Raw genomic sequence first — 16,547 nt, 5'->3', positions numbered from 1 at the left:
CACTTTATCCAATATTTTCACCCCGATCATCTGGGTAACTGGCCCTCTTCTTCCCGCTGGAACTCCTTCCCGATTTTGACCATATTCATACCTAACTAAGACATTTCAATTATTACCTGGGTTTGACTAATTGTTTCTTCATTTACCATATCCTACTTGACTTACAATTTATGCTTAAAAACACATTTAATACTATATGTAACAGGGAATACGACTAGGAAGTCGACCTAGGGGGCGCGGTGGCTCAGTGGTAGAGCGTTCACCTCCGGTGCTAGGGGTCCCTGGTTCGATCCCAGCTCGCGCCGTGTGGACTTTGTGGTGGACAAACACCGTGCTCGTGGGTTTTCTCGGGGTTCTCCCGTTTCCTCCCACTTTTCCAAGTGGTCGTTTCCAAGTGGCCATTCTCTTTAAAGTGAGACAGTCTACATCACCCATTGGATCTTTTAATGTAGGTGTACCTTTACTGTAATTAGAGGAAGTTACGAATTACTTGAGTTGAGTTGATTTTGGGTTTAACGTTCCTTTCAGCAGCGATGCTATATGAGACGGGACCTACTGATTAACGTGGAATTCGAACTACATGAGCTCCAGGTGGGAATCGAACCCGGATCTCCCATGCGAAATTCTCGTACGCTAACCGTTTAGCCACGAAAAAAGCTTACGAATTACTTGAACGGCCCTGGGAGGGTGTGATGGCCATCCCAAATGGTGATCTACACATACCATTGGGTTTGGGAGTACCTTAGTTACAACATGTTGCCATTGAACGATAGAGGTAGACAGAGCCAGGAATTAACAAAACCTCTTCGCTAGGCATGCCTAGGGCTTCCGGATTGGATTAGACTCTGCTGGGCTGTGGTCAAATCATAGGATGCGGTAGCTAGTGAGTTCACCGGTGGAAGGTAAGTTTGCCTTACAACACTCGGGTCTTATGTTTACAGAGCATGGAAGAACTTGACTCGGTAGCACGATTGCTTCGACCAATAGAATAATTGGTACGCACTCAGGATTTGGGTTTGGCCACACAGTGGGCTATTCCATTCCCTGGGATTTCCGGGTTACACGTTTGAAATAAACCAAGGTCAAGGAACAGACCTTGAAGATGCACATCATGCATGAGGACAATTGAGTCCAAATACAGATGAAATACGGACTGGATTTTTGAAAGGTGCCAGTCTATAGAATGGCCATGACACATCATGCGAAATACATAAAAGTAAATCATTCTTCTCTATCTTCCTGACTCCATAGATACGCCGGAAGAAAGTCATAAGAGCACATCTTGGATCAGAGATAACCACGGACAAATATCTCTTTACCATTAAGGAGTTCTTGATTATCACAAATGACTCCGTGTATACCCTACATTGTTCTAGAAAGACACTGTGATCATTCTCATAGTGCATCCTGCTAGGGAGAAATGTGGTAAGAAATCTCATATCATGGAATCAAATGCTCCACTTCAGCGAAACTGGAGTGAAAATAATTGTGAGCTACGAGTTTGATGTTTGATATTCTTACACCTCTTGTTCAACCTCTCAGTCGTACTCACTTAGTCAATATCGACTGAGTCTTTGGCATTAATTACTGGCCTACGAGACTGTGTGACTGCTTTCTTCGGATTTTTTAATAACCTGTCACTTATGCACCTGACAATGTGCAATAAATCTCTGTGTAAACACGCCCATATTCGTGCATACGACCTACCAATAGGTACAGATAGTCGACAAACGTAAATTCTTATTTACGTAACAAGTTTCTGATATTAATAAATTTACATCTGCAGTAAGTAGTAGTATTAAACTTCTAAATTTTATTTTGAGAGACATCTAGTGACTGAGGCATGAACTAGGCACTATTTTCGTAGTTTCTATTTGTTTTTTCGAAACTATGTATGGTTTCGATTTAAGTAACTTTCTACTTGCGCAAAGTCATGAAACTTATTGACGTAGGTTCAGACCTGTTTTTTATCAAAACTTTTGTGTCATTTCCATTTTAAGCAAATTCCAATGCTTGTACAGTGTCCATGCTATAAACAAAGGTTGGGAACTGCTGTTATACTGTGACCATGTAAGTTTACATGACCCTTGTCTATCGTTTCAAAAGCATTGTAAATAATAAGTCAATTTTAGCAACGGTTTTCTTTAATATTTTTAGACCAAAAATTATGACAAATTTAACGCAGATATTTCATTTAATATAGTATGAGCTTAGCAGTAACGATTGATTTTCTTCCTTTCTTTTCCTTTCTTTCTTTCTTTCTTTCTTTCTTTCTTTCTTTCTTTCTTTCTTTCTTTCTTTCTTTCTTTCTTTCTTTCTTTTTCTTTCTTTCTTTCTTTCTTTCTTTCTTTCTTTCTTCACTCTTCCGCTGAATAATATTCTAAATAGTACTAAAAGAATAACTCGCTCCAAATACTTCTTCTAATATTCTTGAAACATATAATGAACGTTCCAGAAAACTTTTACCAAGTTATGAACACTCCATAACATTATCAGATTCTTCTCGTCTTTTTTGTTCTCCGCTGTAAATCGTAGTATTACTTCGAAATAAAAGCATTTTTTCCAAAAAAGAGTTCCCTTTCTTCACTACTACTCTATATGGGCAGTCACATGCGTATCACAAAATATCCTTAATACATTAAACCACCAATACATTAAGTAATTAGAAACAACGTTTCTTCACAAGCAGAGTACTATAAAACAGACTACAATGAAAGCATACAATATATATAACATTTACACATGTGGTAGACCATACATATTCATGAAGAAATTTGAACCATTTCATCGTAACTAGATTCAATTGTTTTTTATAATTTCAAACAGAAGAAACTGATGTCCCACTTCTTCGTAGTTAGAAACTTCTCTCGTTCATCATCCTGTATCGTTTTCTTTTCCTTTTGTGATTAAATATCTTCAATATATACCAAAATGTTTTCATGATTTTTCTTTTTTCTTAAAAAAAGTTTGTGCCAAGGCACGGAAGCTACAAGTAAAAATTTTCTTTTGTTTTGTTTTCCAAAAGAGTAAAGTGCGTTAAAGCATCTAGTAACAATCAGGGTTATTTTAAAGGAAACATCAAACAGTGACAGCAGAAAGGTGTATAAAGCTGAAATTTCAACCCTGTTTCAAGGACTTCAGTAGTTGTTTGAAGAGCCTCTTAATGTTCATCGATTTCCTGTGAAGCAACACAGTAGGCGCCGCCACCATGATCTTTTCTTCCTTGGATGTTTTGGAGTTTGAGGAAAGGAATTGCGTATGACTGCATCAATTTCTGATTGTGGGATGTCATCTAACCACTGTTTCTCAGAAGAGGAATTGTATATGATTCCATCGAGCTCTGATTCTGGGATGTCACTTAGCGTATCGTTGTTTGAGACATCGCTTTTATCATCATCTGAAGCTATTGTTGTAAGTGAATTGCTGCAATGTATTAGATGCTCAGGCATGTTGTTAACGAAATCGAGTTCTTCACCGCCGCATAGTAACATGTTCCGTTCGCTCTCGTTATCTTCAGTAGCATTTGGATCGCAGGAAGCATCTTCTGGAACATACTCAATGGAAGGCTCCTGATGAAGTACAAAGGATCGTAAATCAGTGCGGATACTGACATATGGCAACATGCATTTTACACACATGTCATTGACACAGAACCATGTAATTGAGTATGCACGCAAGGTGTATATAAAAACACGAGTAACAACCTCTTCATCATACTTATAAGTATATATTATATTTCCATTCGCATCCTTAGATTGGTACTCTGTGCAGCGCCTGTCACAGCTGATGGTATTTCTAGGGTTATCGATGAACGGAAATCTAATTTGCTTTGAGTAGAGAGCAATAAAGGAAGTCTTAAAGTAGTCAACCATCATAAAATTCAGAGCGTTTCTCTCATACGTCTAACTAGATTGCTTACTATCACCGCACTAAATTTTCCAGCTCTTAGTAACTACAACAGTGAACACAAGAATCGAAAATCTAGTTTTACCAACAATGGCATACGTTATTTTGTATTAGATATAATATAAACAGGAACAGAAAAAATAAATAAAAAAATAAAAAATAAAAATAAAAAGCAACAAGAATTTTAGGAATGATCCAGAAAATGGATCAAAAGATTGCGATCCTGGCCAATAATTAGATGTTGGGTCAGGAGCCACAAAATTTTTGAATGGCCCCTAAATCGATATTTCATATTTCTTACGGAATAAGCACATCATCCTGAGTTCAGTGGTAGTTTTGATTAGGCTGCACTATATGTAGTTCTCCAGATAAAAGGCGTACAAGAAAATGCCTAATTGAATGAAATATATTGGGGTTTTTTGGATGAGGGAACACAAAAATTTTGAATGACCCCTAAATCGAGATTTAATATTTTTTACGGAATGAGGACATAATACTGAGTTAAGTGGTAGTTTTGGTTTGGCTGCACTATATATAGTTCTCCAGATATAAGGCCTATAAGAAAATTTATAATTGAATGAAATATATTTGATTTTTTTTTTTTTGATCGGGAACCGCAAAAATTTTGAATGGATCCTAAATCGAGATTTATTTTATTTTTTATTTATTTTTTTGCGGAATAAGCACATACTGAGTGTAATGGTAGGTTTGGTTTGGCTACAGTATATGTAGTTTTCCAGATATAAGACCTACAATAAAATTTATAATTGAATGAAATATGTTTGATTTTTTGTATCAGGATCCATAATAATTTTGAGTGGCTCCTGAATCGAGTTTTTCGTGTTTTTTAAGGAATAAGCACATCATCCTGAGTTAAGTGGTAGTTTTGGTTTGGCTACGCTATATGTAGTTCTCCAGATATAAGGCCTATAAAAAAAATTCTGCATGAAATATATTGGGTATTTTGATCCAACTATGTTCAATAATTTTTGGTATAGTTAAAACAGTTAAACGTAAAATTGTTGAAATTTACGTATAGAGTATATCTTTGTGTGTGAATACTCTTTCGGAAAGCAAGTTTTATATCTGTACACATTTTCATTCACTTCGGATCACTTCTTCTGGCCTTTCGCGCCTCAACTTTCAAAATTTTGAATGGGGACTTGTGCCCCCTAAAATCGTTTTCCCGCTGAAAATTAAAAAAAAAAACTGTATTTTGTTTTTGCGTAATGCCCCTACACAAAGTTTCGTTGCAATCCTTCATGTCCTTTACACTCATATGACACACTGTTATTAACTCTTTTGATATTTCGTGATCAAAGGTCTGTAGGTGTCCGTGCTCCACCTAATCGTTTCTTTCCAGGAAAATACGAAACATGTTTTCCCTCATTTTGCGTCTACCATAGATGTGCACAATTTCTTTCACTTCGGTCCAATTGTTTTTGCCTTTCAGGCGTCAAATTCCAAAATTCTGGGTGGGGCTTTTGCCCCATAAAACCGTTTTTCCACAGACAATTAAAAAAAACCGTATTCATTTATTTTTTGCGTATTGTCCATACACAAAGTTTCGTTGCAGTTCTTCATGTTTTTTACACACATCTGACACACTGTTATTAGAACTTTCGTGATCAAAGGTTTGGAGGAGTCTGTGCCCCACCTAACCGTTTTTTCCAGGAAAATACGAAATCCATATTTCCTCATTTTATGTCTACAATATCTGTACACAATTTCATTTACTTCGGCTCACTTCTTCTTGCCTTTCGGGCGTCAACTTTCAAAATTTTGGTTGGGGGCTTTTGCCACCTAAAACCGTTATTCCGCAGAAAATAAAAACCCGTTTTCTTTTATTTTTCGTGTATTGTCAATACACAAAGTTTCGTTTCAATTCTTCACGTCCTTTAAACACGTCTGATATACTGTTACTATCACTTTTGATATTTCATGATCAAAGCTTTGCAGAGGTCCGTGCCCCACCTAACCGTTTTTTCCAGGAAAATACGAAACACGTATTCCCTCATTTTACGTCTACAATATGTGTGCACAATTTTGTTCACTTCGGTCTACTTGCATTTGCCTTTCGGACGTCAACTTTCAAATTTTGGGTGGGGGCTTTTGCTTCCCTAAAATCGTATTTCCGCAGAAAATTAAAAAAAGACGTATTCGTGTATTTTATATGTAGTATCTACCTGCCAAATTTTATCAAAATCGGAGTGTTACACTTGGGAAGTGTTACTTAGCTTTTTATGTTCATACTTGGACGAGGGAATTTGTTTCGTAACTTAATAACCATTTTCGCAATGGGAAGCATGCGGGTGTATATGAAGAGAGATACAGGGTGCCGAAAGCGTAGTGAAGTGCATGAAAATATCGGAATGTATACAATGTACGTAACTCCATTTAAGTAGGTTTTTAAGATAATAATCTGACGTAAGTACCTGAATAGTATTTTTACCGCATTGCTTTAATTAGGTTTATCCACCTTGAGTATATATGACCCTTATATAGGGCTATTGGTTTTTCATAGCGACATACCGGTATTAGCTTTCTCCTGTAAATTTTGTTTCCCGTGTTGTTCAACTGCACCACTTCTTTCCTTGTTATCTTTGTAATCAGATTAAGAATATGGTTATTTTTGGTGCAGATTAAGATTATGAAGACACTATTTGAAAGATTTACGTGTAAAATCTATAGATTCACAAAGAAAGAGTAACACCTAAGGAACCTAATTATAAGCCCAATATGTTAGAAATAGTCCAATCAGTATGCCTGTAACCAGGCACGTAGCCAAGGGGTGGGTCCGGGCGGTCCGGACCCCCCCCTTCGGATCCAGAAATGAAAAATATTAAGGAAGGATGAAGCAAAAAGAATGGAGAAAAATATGAATCAGCGTCAAAAATATAAAACTAGAGCAAGTGTTTGGTTACTCTTTCTTATGAGGAGCTTTGTGTGGAGGAAACTAAAGGGGAAGTTGAAAATTAGTATTGTAACGAAGCATTCCGAATACCATCTATCTGCATAGATAACATAGACTCTCAGGTAGAACTTAAGAAATGTGCCCAGAATCACCAATAATATGAGCCATTTGAATTTCGCGGCACCTCTAATCCATTTTATAGGATGTCTTTACTCCCGAAAGAGTATCTTGTTGGTGGTATTAAACGAAGATAAGAAAAAGAAGAAGAAAGAAGACAACTAGAACCGAGTTCGAATGACCTCGGAAGTCTATATTTTTTTCAATACTTTTTTATTTTCTTTTACTCAAGATTTCTTCATAGTTTTTCTTCTTAAAATACTTACTAACATGTCCTCATTTTATTGTCCTAAAAGAACAATATGGGTATGTTGTCAGTAAAATAGTTTAGATTGCTCGATCCCCTGGTGTGTAACCATAGTATTTCATGTCACCCCCCCCCCTTCGATTACGAAATCCTGGCTAAACGAACGAATATATGTTGCCACTAAAATAATTTAGAATGATCGAGCCCCTGGTGTGATAACCACAGTATTTCGTCACGGACCCCCCCTATTTCGAAATCCTGGCTACGTGCCTGCTGTAACTGAAACAATACAGTAAAGCTAACACAATTGCAGTGTCATTGTTGTGTAATCTTCCGAACAGGAAGAAATTTTGCATAATATGAACTCTCTAAGATCTGATACATTATGGATTTCTAAAAGTAGTTTTGCACCACATTATTCTAAATAGCTCTCCCCTCAGTACCTTCGGTGTTCTAACACTTTTAAGTTGCTTGCTCTCGCTTGCAATGAATTTCCTAAGTTCCTTTTACGGACTAAGAAATTAAGTCACGCCCGCAATATTGTTATCAGCACCCTAAACATCAGTGCTATTCTCCTCACTGTGTATTAGTAAATATTCTCTCGCTGAAATATGCCAGATAAAATAGAACATCGCCAATAGTTTAGTGGTTTTTATACTGTTACGTTTATTGTGCACATAACAAAATACACTCATGTCCAAAATGATTGTCGCATATCTATAACTGTCTTTTTGTAAGAATATAATTTGATAATGATTTTGCAGGGTACTTTTAACACTGATACTATATGTATAATCGGGAAATGTATATTTGTAGTAAATTTCATAGGAAAAGAATTATAAATACGAAAATTTGAATGAGTAAAACAAAATGTTGCCAAATGGACAAGAAAATTTTCTTTTCGTTTTATTGTTTTTATTTACTTCTCTTTTGACATGAAATTTGCTACATTCATGTCTATGCCGATTATACACATACTAACATTGTAAGAAATATCGAGCGAATTCGTAATCAAATTATATTCCTACAACAACATATTTATAGACACGCGACAATAATTTTGGACATGAGTGAACATATATAGTTATTGTCTTTACGCTTTTATTAATATGTGCGTCAGAGATTCAAAATGATAAATATGTACAGGTACGGCAAAACTTAAGCTGTTGGCATGCATGAAAGAAATACTTAAGTCATTTTATGGTTGTCCCATATTGTCAATCTGCACGATATATTTATCTTTTATATAACTGGAAAGTCAATCATCTAAAACCAAACAAAAAAAAAATTATTTTTTCACGTTCGAAATTCTCCTTTCTTTTCTATATATGTTCCTATAAATGTTCTATATTCTCCCACGATGAGGCGCTGTAAAAAAGTGCTTATCAAAAGTTAAATTGACGAAGTGTCCCTTCGTATGCTTCGAGTGCACTGGCGCAAATCCCAGGGGGGACGAGGGGGACATGTCCCCCTCAATCTTGGACCTGGGGGGACTGTCCCCCCAATAATCTGACTTAAAAAGTACTTTTTGGGATAAGTGTGATGATTTGTGTCCGACTTCCACAAAGGAATGTGAGATGAAATTAATTTCTCTTGGCTTTTCCATTTCTTTTAAAGAGAATTGTATTCTGTAGCATTTCAAACTGAACTTCGCGCTGTAGTGCGTTTAGTAGTCTCATCAATATGTCTTAATTCCACTTCCGCTACTTGGGCACAAATTGCAATAAATGCCGGAGGAGGATATGTCTCTCTCCTCATGCTGAAAAGTTGTCTCAGCTGTAGGTACGGGCACAAATTCCGGGGAAATGGGGAGACATGTTCCCCCCCCCAACATTGGAACTGGAGACTCTCCCAATAATCCGATTTGAAAAATGCTTTTTGCAGATAAGTGTGATGATTTGTGTCCGACTGCCACAAAGGAAAGTGAGATGAAATTGGTTTATCTTGGTTTTTCCATTTTTAATGAAAATGAATGTGTGCGACTGTGTGACGTAACCAGATGTGAAAACTTATCTCCTTCTCTCCCCTAGGCCCTGGAACATATAAACTACCAAATGTCAGTAGAACCCATCTTTTCAGTGAATGCGCATTTCATCTATTTGTAGTATCAGCCTAGGCATCTACTCATATTTCGTAAGCCAACTCTATGGCCTATGGAACCCGGAGGTTCAGTGCCGCGTTCACAAAAGCTCTCCATTGACTTCTATCCTTAGCCAACTGCATCCAGTTTCTACTTTGCATTCCCATCTCTGCGAGATCCATCTTAATATTGTCCTCCCATCTGCGCCTAGGTCTTCCTAATGGTCGTTTTCTGATTGGACTTACCGCTAACACTTTGAAAGCGTTCATGCTTTCTTCCATTTTGGCTATATGTCCTGCCCACCTAAGCCTCCTAGACTTGATGACCCTAACAATGTTTGGTAAGCCGTATAATTTATGTAGTTCCTCGTTATGAAGTTTTCGCCATTCCCCATTCTTGTTCCTCTTGGATCCGAATATACGTCTGAGGATTTTGTTCTCAAATACTTTCAGTCTATGTCCTTCCCTCAGAGTAAGCAACCATGTTTCGAAACCATACAGAACAACGGGCATGATTATCGTGTTAATATTTTAAGCTTTAAATTCCTCGACAGAATTCGCGACAAGAGATTTTGAACTGAATAATAACACGAATTCCGTGTTTTTAGTCGATATTTAATTTTTTCGTGAATATGATTTTTGTCTTTTAATATTGATCCTAAATTTTTGAAAGTATCCACTTTATCAAAAGCGTTATTTAATATTTTAACGCATTCATAATTTGCCGTGTTACGGTCCCGACGCACTTCCATGTATTTAATTTTCTCTTCATTCATTTACTTCTAAACCCATATCCCTGCCAGCGTTTAATAAGACCTCTGTATTTCTTTCTATTGTTCTCATATCATCCCCTATTAAATTTACATCATCAGCGTACGCATAACCTGGTGAACACCGTTCAACTCTAGGCCCTGGTTGCTATCTTTGATTTTCCTTATAGCGTATTCCAGGACAAAGTTGAATAATATTGGCGACAACACATCTCTTTGTTTCAGGCCATTCTCGACGTGAAAGCTCGTAGTCAAAAATTTTCCTACTCGGACTTTACTTTGGGATTAATTTAAACATGACTTAATTAATCTAATTAGCTTTTTCGGTATTCCAAATTCTGTAGGAACGTTGTACAATATTTCTCTCTTAACCGAGTCGTAAGCCTTTCAAAAATCAATAAATAGTTGATGTTACGGGGTATTGTATTCCCACTTCTTTTCGAGTATTTGCCGAAAGGTAAATATTTGGTCGATAGTTGATCGATTTAGTCTAAATCCACACTGATAATCTCCAATAATTTCATCTGCGTATGGGGTCAGTCTTGCTAATAGAATATTTGAAAGGATTTTATAGGATGTTGACAGTAGAGAGATGCCTCGATAATTATTACAGTCAGTTTTGCCGCTTTGCTTGTGGATTGGAACAATGATTGATTCTTTCCACCCTTGCGGCAATTCTTCCTTGTTGTAGATAAAGAGGATGAGTTTGTGTATCTTGTTCCACAATTTTTCGCCTTAGCCGGTGTTTCTTTAATTTCTTTATAGAGATTTCTACTTCTATTCGGTTGGGTTCTGGAATATACGGTTCTGCGGTGTGTATCTCCCTTTCTCCACGCACTTTAGTTTTTGGCTGCGTGTTAAGCAAATCGTCAAAAAAATCTTTCCATCTATTTAAAATGCTATCTGCATCAGTGAGAACTGTTCCATCAGCTTTCTTTAATATAAGCATGAGGTTGATAGCCTTTTTTAAATTCGTTGATCCCTTTATACATGTCCCGAATGTTTTAAGTTTTACTACTATCTTCAAGTTTCTTAATTTTAGCTTTCAAAAAATCGCGTTTCTTTGTCCTTAAAAAATTTGGAAGTTTTCCACCTGATGTCTATGAAATTTTGTGTAGTTATTTCATTCGGATTTTGTAGCAAACTTAATTATGCCTGTTTTCTCTTATCTGCTAGTTCAAACCATGGTTTGTTCCTACGTATTTCCGCGTGCCCCAATTTTTCTTTTGAGAGAGGATGCTTCGTAAGCAAAGAAAATAATTCAATTGCTGGAATATTTTTCTCGATAATCTTAAGGCTCAAATACGAGTATTGTTGCGTCATACATAATTGATATTCTTTCTTCATAGTTTTGGGGGTCATTATTTATATTATTATAAAACAATTTTAACATTGACCTTTGCGGATGCCTAATTAGAAACATACCAATTATAAATATGCATGTATTCAGATTTCAGAATGTGTTCACGGCGGTGATTTGTAATACTGATATAGGCCTATACTACTACTTCATCTACATCGCCTAATATATAATATACTCTACAACAGGTTCACCTCAGAAATCAGATTCATCTACCGTAATATGAGTTGCATCTCCCTTCTCTAGAATAAGCCTCAAGTCTGCCCACTTCTCAATGGTGAAGACAACCAATGGCGTATTTAGGATTTTGTTTCGAGGAGCTATGTTCAACACAAGGAAGGAAGTGGGCAATTGCCCACCTGAGTTTGAGAATTAAATATATTTTAATTTATGCATAAATTGAAATTATAATGGCAAGAATTGTAGACCGATAAATCCTATATGATATGATACAAAAATTTAGGAGTGAATCTACCCTTTATTCTATTCATACAAGAAAAAGGAAGCATCCTCTTGGCCTTCCTAATTTCCGGGGCTAATTATTCTCCCGTTTTAATTTCTTTAATTCAAACATTTCCTTCTTTTAAAAATAACTGAACGATATAATTTTTCCTTTGTTATAATAACCGAATTGCTCTCATGTTGATATCCGCGCAAGTTGGTGTGGAACACCAGATTCGCTTATCAGCTCTTCTTAGTGTTGGTGTTACTGATGACAGCCGACTTGACAACGGTCGATAAAGTATGATAAGCGAAATGAAAGAAAGTAACATCAAGAAAAAGAAACAGAAAAGTAGAAAGGACGAAAGAAAGAACAAAAGGACGCAGTTCTTACATGGAGTGAAATTTGACAACTACAGTATTATTTCTTATCAAAGAGCATAAGAAAATGGAAAGTCAATGACATTCTTAGAAATGGTAAGTAGGATTATTGTTGTGCGTGGAATGCGAAAAACTAACAAATTTATTTCGGGGGGAGCTTGAGCCCAGCCCGATAGGCCCCTAAATATGCCACTGAAGACAATTCTGATCCTTCACAGCATTGCTTTTCAATTTCATAAATATTGTATATATATATATATATATATATATATATATATATATATATATATATATATATATATATATATATAAAATATGGAAGCGGTCTTACCCGTCCCCCCCCAATGTTGAAGACAGATTTGCGCCGATGTTCGAGTGTGTAGGTCGAAGTGTACACTTTGCGCTTTTGGACACGACCTTAAGTTTCATCATTTCTGTCACTCTTAAGTTTGAATATTCATCTCAATAATTTATTTTCGAATAATTTCAGTTTGCGTTCCTTCTTGAAACTAAGCAACCATGTTTCGTATCCGTACAGCACATCAGACATAATTATACTTTCATATCCTTTAAGCTTTAAATTATTCGACAGAATTCGTAAAAACAAAGAGTTTAGACTCAATAATAAATCTAATTTCTTACATTAATTTGACATTTAATTTCTTCGTGGATGTAGTTTTGGTCTCAATGTTGGTGATAGATATTTGAAAAGTATTGTTTGATATTTTAAAGTATTCATAACGTACAATATTTACGATCACACCAAATTTCCATGTAACATTTTCCTCTGGATGTTGATGTGAAAAATGAAGTAGGCGAGGACAAGGGCGTCAATTTCTCTGTAAATGTTTTTTTTTGGGGGGGGGGGCATTCAAATGCAGAAGGTATATATGAGGATTTTAAGGCAAATTGCATTCAAATTATGCCAAATATTGCAAATTTACAAATACAATAAGGGGACGCACATGAGCTTTGGGGAGCCCGGCCCCCTTGCCCCCCTAGGATCGGCGCCCTTGGGCAAGGATAATACAGGGTTTAGTATTTTTTCGGGATGAGTTTGAGAAAGCCATATCCAAGCTTAGGAATACTCGTAAAAAGGCAACAGGGATAGATAATATACCAACTGAATTCATTAAGAATATGGGAAACAAGGACAAGAAAAAATTGTCTCGACTGTGCAATAAAATACAGGGTGAGCCAAAAGTCCTTGGACACCTGCATAAGTTTGAAAATCGACGGGAAAAGTAAAAAGTGATGATGGGAACAGAGGTTTGATGAGGGGCCGCAACTTTTGAAGTGTATGTCATTCATGGCCGCCATCCTCAAATCCGCCATTTTGAATTCAAGTCATTTTTTCTTGAAATGGGAAGGGAGTGTATGACATCAAATAACACTAAGTTGAGCTCAGGAATTTAGTGGTGTAATTTTTTTTCTATCTTGTACAGTTTAGAAGTTATTAATGTTCAAAGGTGGGAAATTACCTTGATACTGACCCAGTTCTCTCTTTGTTCCAGGTGATCTAAAATGGGTCTGACACGTGAACAGAAGATCGAAATCATCCTTATATCAGGGGAACGCAGCTACCGAACAACAGCAGTTGACTACAACAGACGGTACCCAGACAGAGAACCGGTATCGCACAGCACGGTGGCTCACGTGATCTCCAAATTCCGGGAGACAGGCTCTGTTCAAGATAGGGCACGTAGTGGCCGACCAAAGACTGCCACCCAATGAGGAAACTGCAACGGTGGTTGTTGCGTCGTTTGTGAAAAGTCCTAAACGAAGTACCCGTCTTGTGTTCCTAGTATATGCAATAAGCCAATCCTCCGTTGTCCGGATATTGCACGCCAATCAGTAGCATGCTTACAAGCTGCGCATGCAACATAAGCTGAACGAGGATGACTCTGATCACCGGTTGGAGTTCTGCATGTGGGCTACTGAACAACACGTACTGGATCCTGCGTTTGCCAAGGGCATACTGTTCAGTGACGAGGCGTATTTCACTTTGAACGGGGAGGTTAATCGACATATTTGTCGATACTGGTGAGAAGCAAATCCGAACTGGGTTGACCCGAGTCCAGAACATAGTCCAGCGAAGGTGATGGTGTGGTGTGGCATATGGGACACCCGCACCATGGGGCTATTTTTCATTTACAACACCTTAACTGCACCACAGTATCTGATGCTGCTGCAGGACCTTGTGTTCCCTGCCACACTGAACGCTGACGGCATTTTCCCATCTTATTTTCAGCACGATGGAGCCCCTTCACACTATGGACTTGGTGTCCGTGAATGGTTGGATGAACAACTGCCAGGGAAGTGGATTGGTCGGCGTGGTCCCGTGGAGTGGCCACCCAGATCCCCTGACTTAACGCCCCTTGATTATTATCTATGGGAACATCTTAAGCAGATAGTGTATTCTGAGACAATCCGTGATTTGAGACACCTGGAGTAATGCATCCAACAAGCCTGTGACCAAATTTCAGGAGACATTCTCCTCCATGTGCAGTCAGAGTGGTTGCGGCGACTACAGTTGTGCATTGCACGGGATGGACAACACGTAGAACATGTGTTGTAGTATCCAGTATCAAGGTAATTTCCCACCTTTGAACATTAATAACTTCTAAACTGTACAAGATAGAAAAAAACAAACAAATTACGCTACTAAATTCCTGAGCTCAAGCTAGTGTTATTTTGTGTGTCATACACCCCCTTCCCATTCAAAAAAGTGACTTGAATCCAAAATGGCGGATTTCAAGATGGCGGCCATGAATGACATACACTCCAAAAGTTGCAGCCCCTCATCAAACCTTTGTTCCCATCATCACTTTTTACTTTTCCCCGTCGATTTTCAAACTTATGCATGTGTCCAAGGACTCTTGTCTCACCCTGTATATGAAACAAGAGAGTGACCGAGATACATATTTCCTAAAGACGATCATGATGCCGATGGCTAAGAAATCGAACCTAAAGAGATGTGAGGATTATAGAACTATAAGTCTCATATCTCACGCAGATAAAATATGCTCCGAATACAGAACAGAAGGCTGTAAGGAAGGACAAATGAAAAAGTTGAAGATGAGCAGTTCGGATTCAGGAGAGGTAAGGGCACAACAGATGAAATTGGATAATAAAGGGCCATCACTGAAAAGTTTTTAGAAAAGGGAAAGAAGGTGTTCGTGGTGTTTATTGATCTAGAAAAGGCTTTTGACCATGTGAGTTGGGAATTGTTGTTGGGTTTTCTAAAGAAGATTGGATTGGAATGGAAAGATCGATGACGCGTAAGAAACTTATATATGGATCACCAAGTAAGTGTTAAGGAGGGGTATAACTGACGGAAGAGAGTGCAATTGGAAGGGGAGTTCTACAAGGATGCTGTCTCTCGCCAACAGTATTTAATATATATCTAGAAGAGATAGTGAAAAAGAGCATACATGATGAAGACGGCATTTCGGTTGGAGGTAGAATGATTAGATGTATAACATTTGCAGATGATATGGCGTTTGTTACAGAATATGAAAAGAAAATCAATAAGATGTTAGAAAACATGAGGAAGGGCTGTGAAAAATATGGGGTGAAATATGGGATGAGAATATGATATTAGAAAGACGAAAGCCATGATGATTGGAAAGAAGCAGTCAATGTCAAATATAAAAGTTTGAGGGGAGAAAATAGAACAGGTGACTAGTTTCGCATTATTTGTGATGATACGAAATGTGAATGTGAAATAAAAGCAATGATAGGAATGACGAAAGAAGTCTTTAGGAGAAAGAGAAGAATATATTGTGGGACCTTGAATAAAGAGTTGAGGAAAGGACCCATAAAATGCCTCGTGTGGAGTGTTGTACTGCATGGGGTGGAAACATGGACATTACGAATAAGTGATGAAAAACGACTGGAAGCTTTTAAAATGTGAGTGTGGAGAAGATTTGAAAGAATTAGTTGGGTCGAGCGGACAACGAACGAGAGATCGTTAGAAATTGTTGGGAAGAAAAGAACACTTTTAGCTATTATTGAGAAGAGAAAGTGGTTGGGACATTCACAAAGAAGAAATTGTATCGTGGAGGATGTGGTGGCAGGAAAGAGAGGGAGGGACAAAGGAGGCTACAAATTATGTACGATATAAAAGCAGAAAGATCGTACGTAAAGACGAAATGGTTAGGGGAAGAACGTGGAACATGGAAGCTTCTCCTGTAGTAAATGACCTGCCAATATGGTAGAATACCTATGATGGTCATTTTCTTCTCTTTTTACTCTAAACTCAATTTATTGTAGGTGCATTTTCTCTATTCTTCTCATGTTGTACACTATAATACCGACATGGTCAACATA

At 37.4% G+C, this 16,547-nt stretch overlaps 1 non-coding gene across 1 annotated transcript; it reads left to right on the top strand.

The window, feature by feature from the left end:
• Window positions 1-233: 233 nt before the first annotated feature.
• TRNAR-CCG (transfer RNA arginine (anticodon CCG)) lies at window positions 234-305 on the top strand. The gene has a single exon. It is a non-coding gene; the product is annotated as a tRNA-Arg (tRNA).
• The last annotated feature ends 16,242 nt before the right edge of the window (window positions 306-16,547 follow it).

This window comes from Thermobia domestica, chromosome 13 (assembly GCF_964235325.1).
Source record: "Thermobia domestica chromosome 13, izTheDome1.hap1.1, whole genome shotgun sequence".
Lineage (NCBI taxonomy): Eukaryota > Metazoa > Arthropoda > Insecta > Zygentoma > Lepismatidae > Thermobia > Thermobia domestica.
This window is presented reverse-complemented; position numbering and strand designations above follow the sequence as displayed.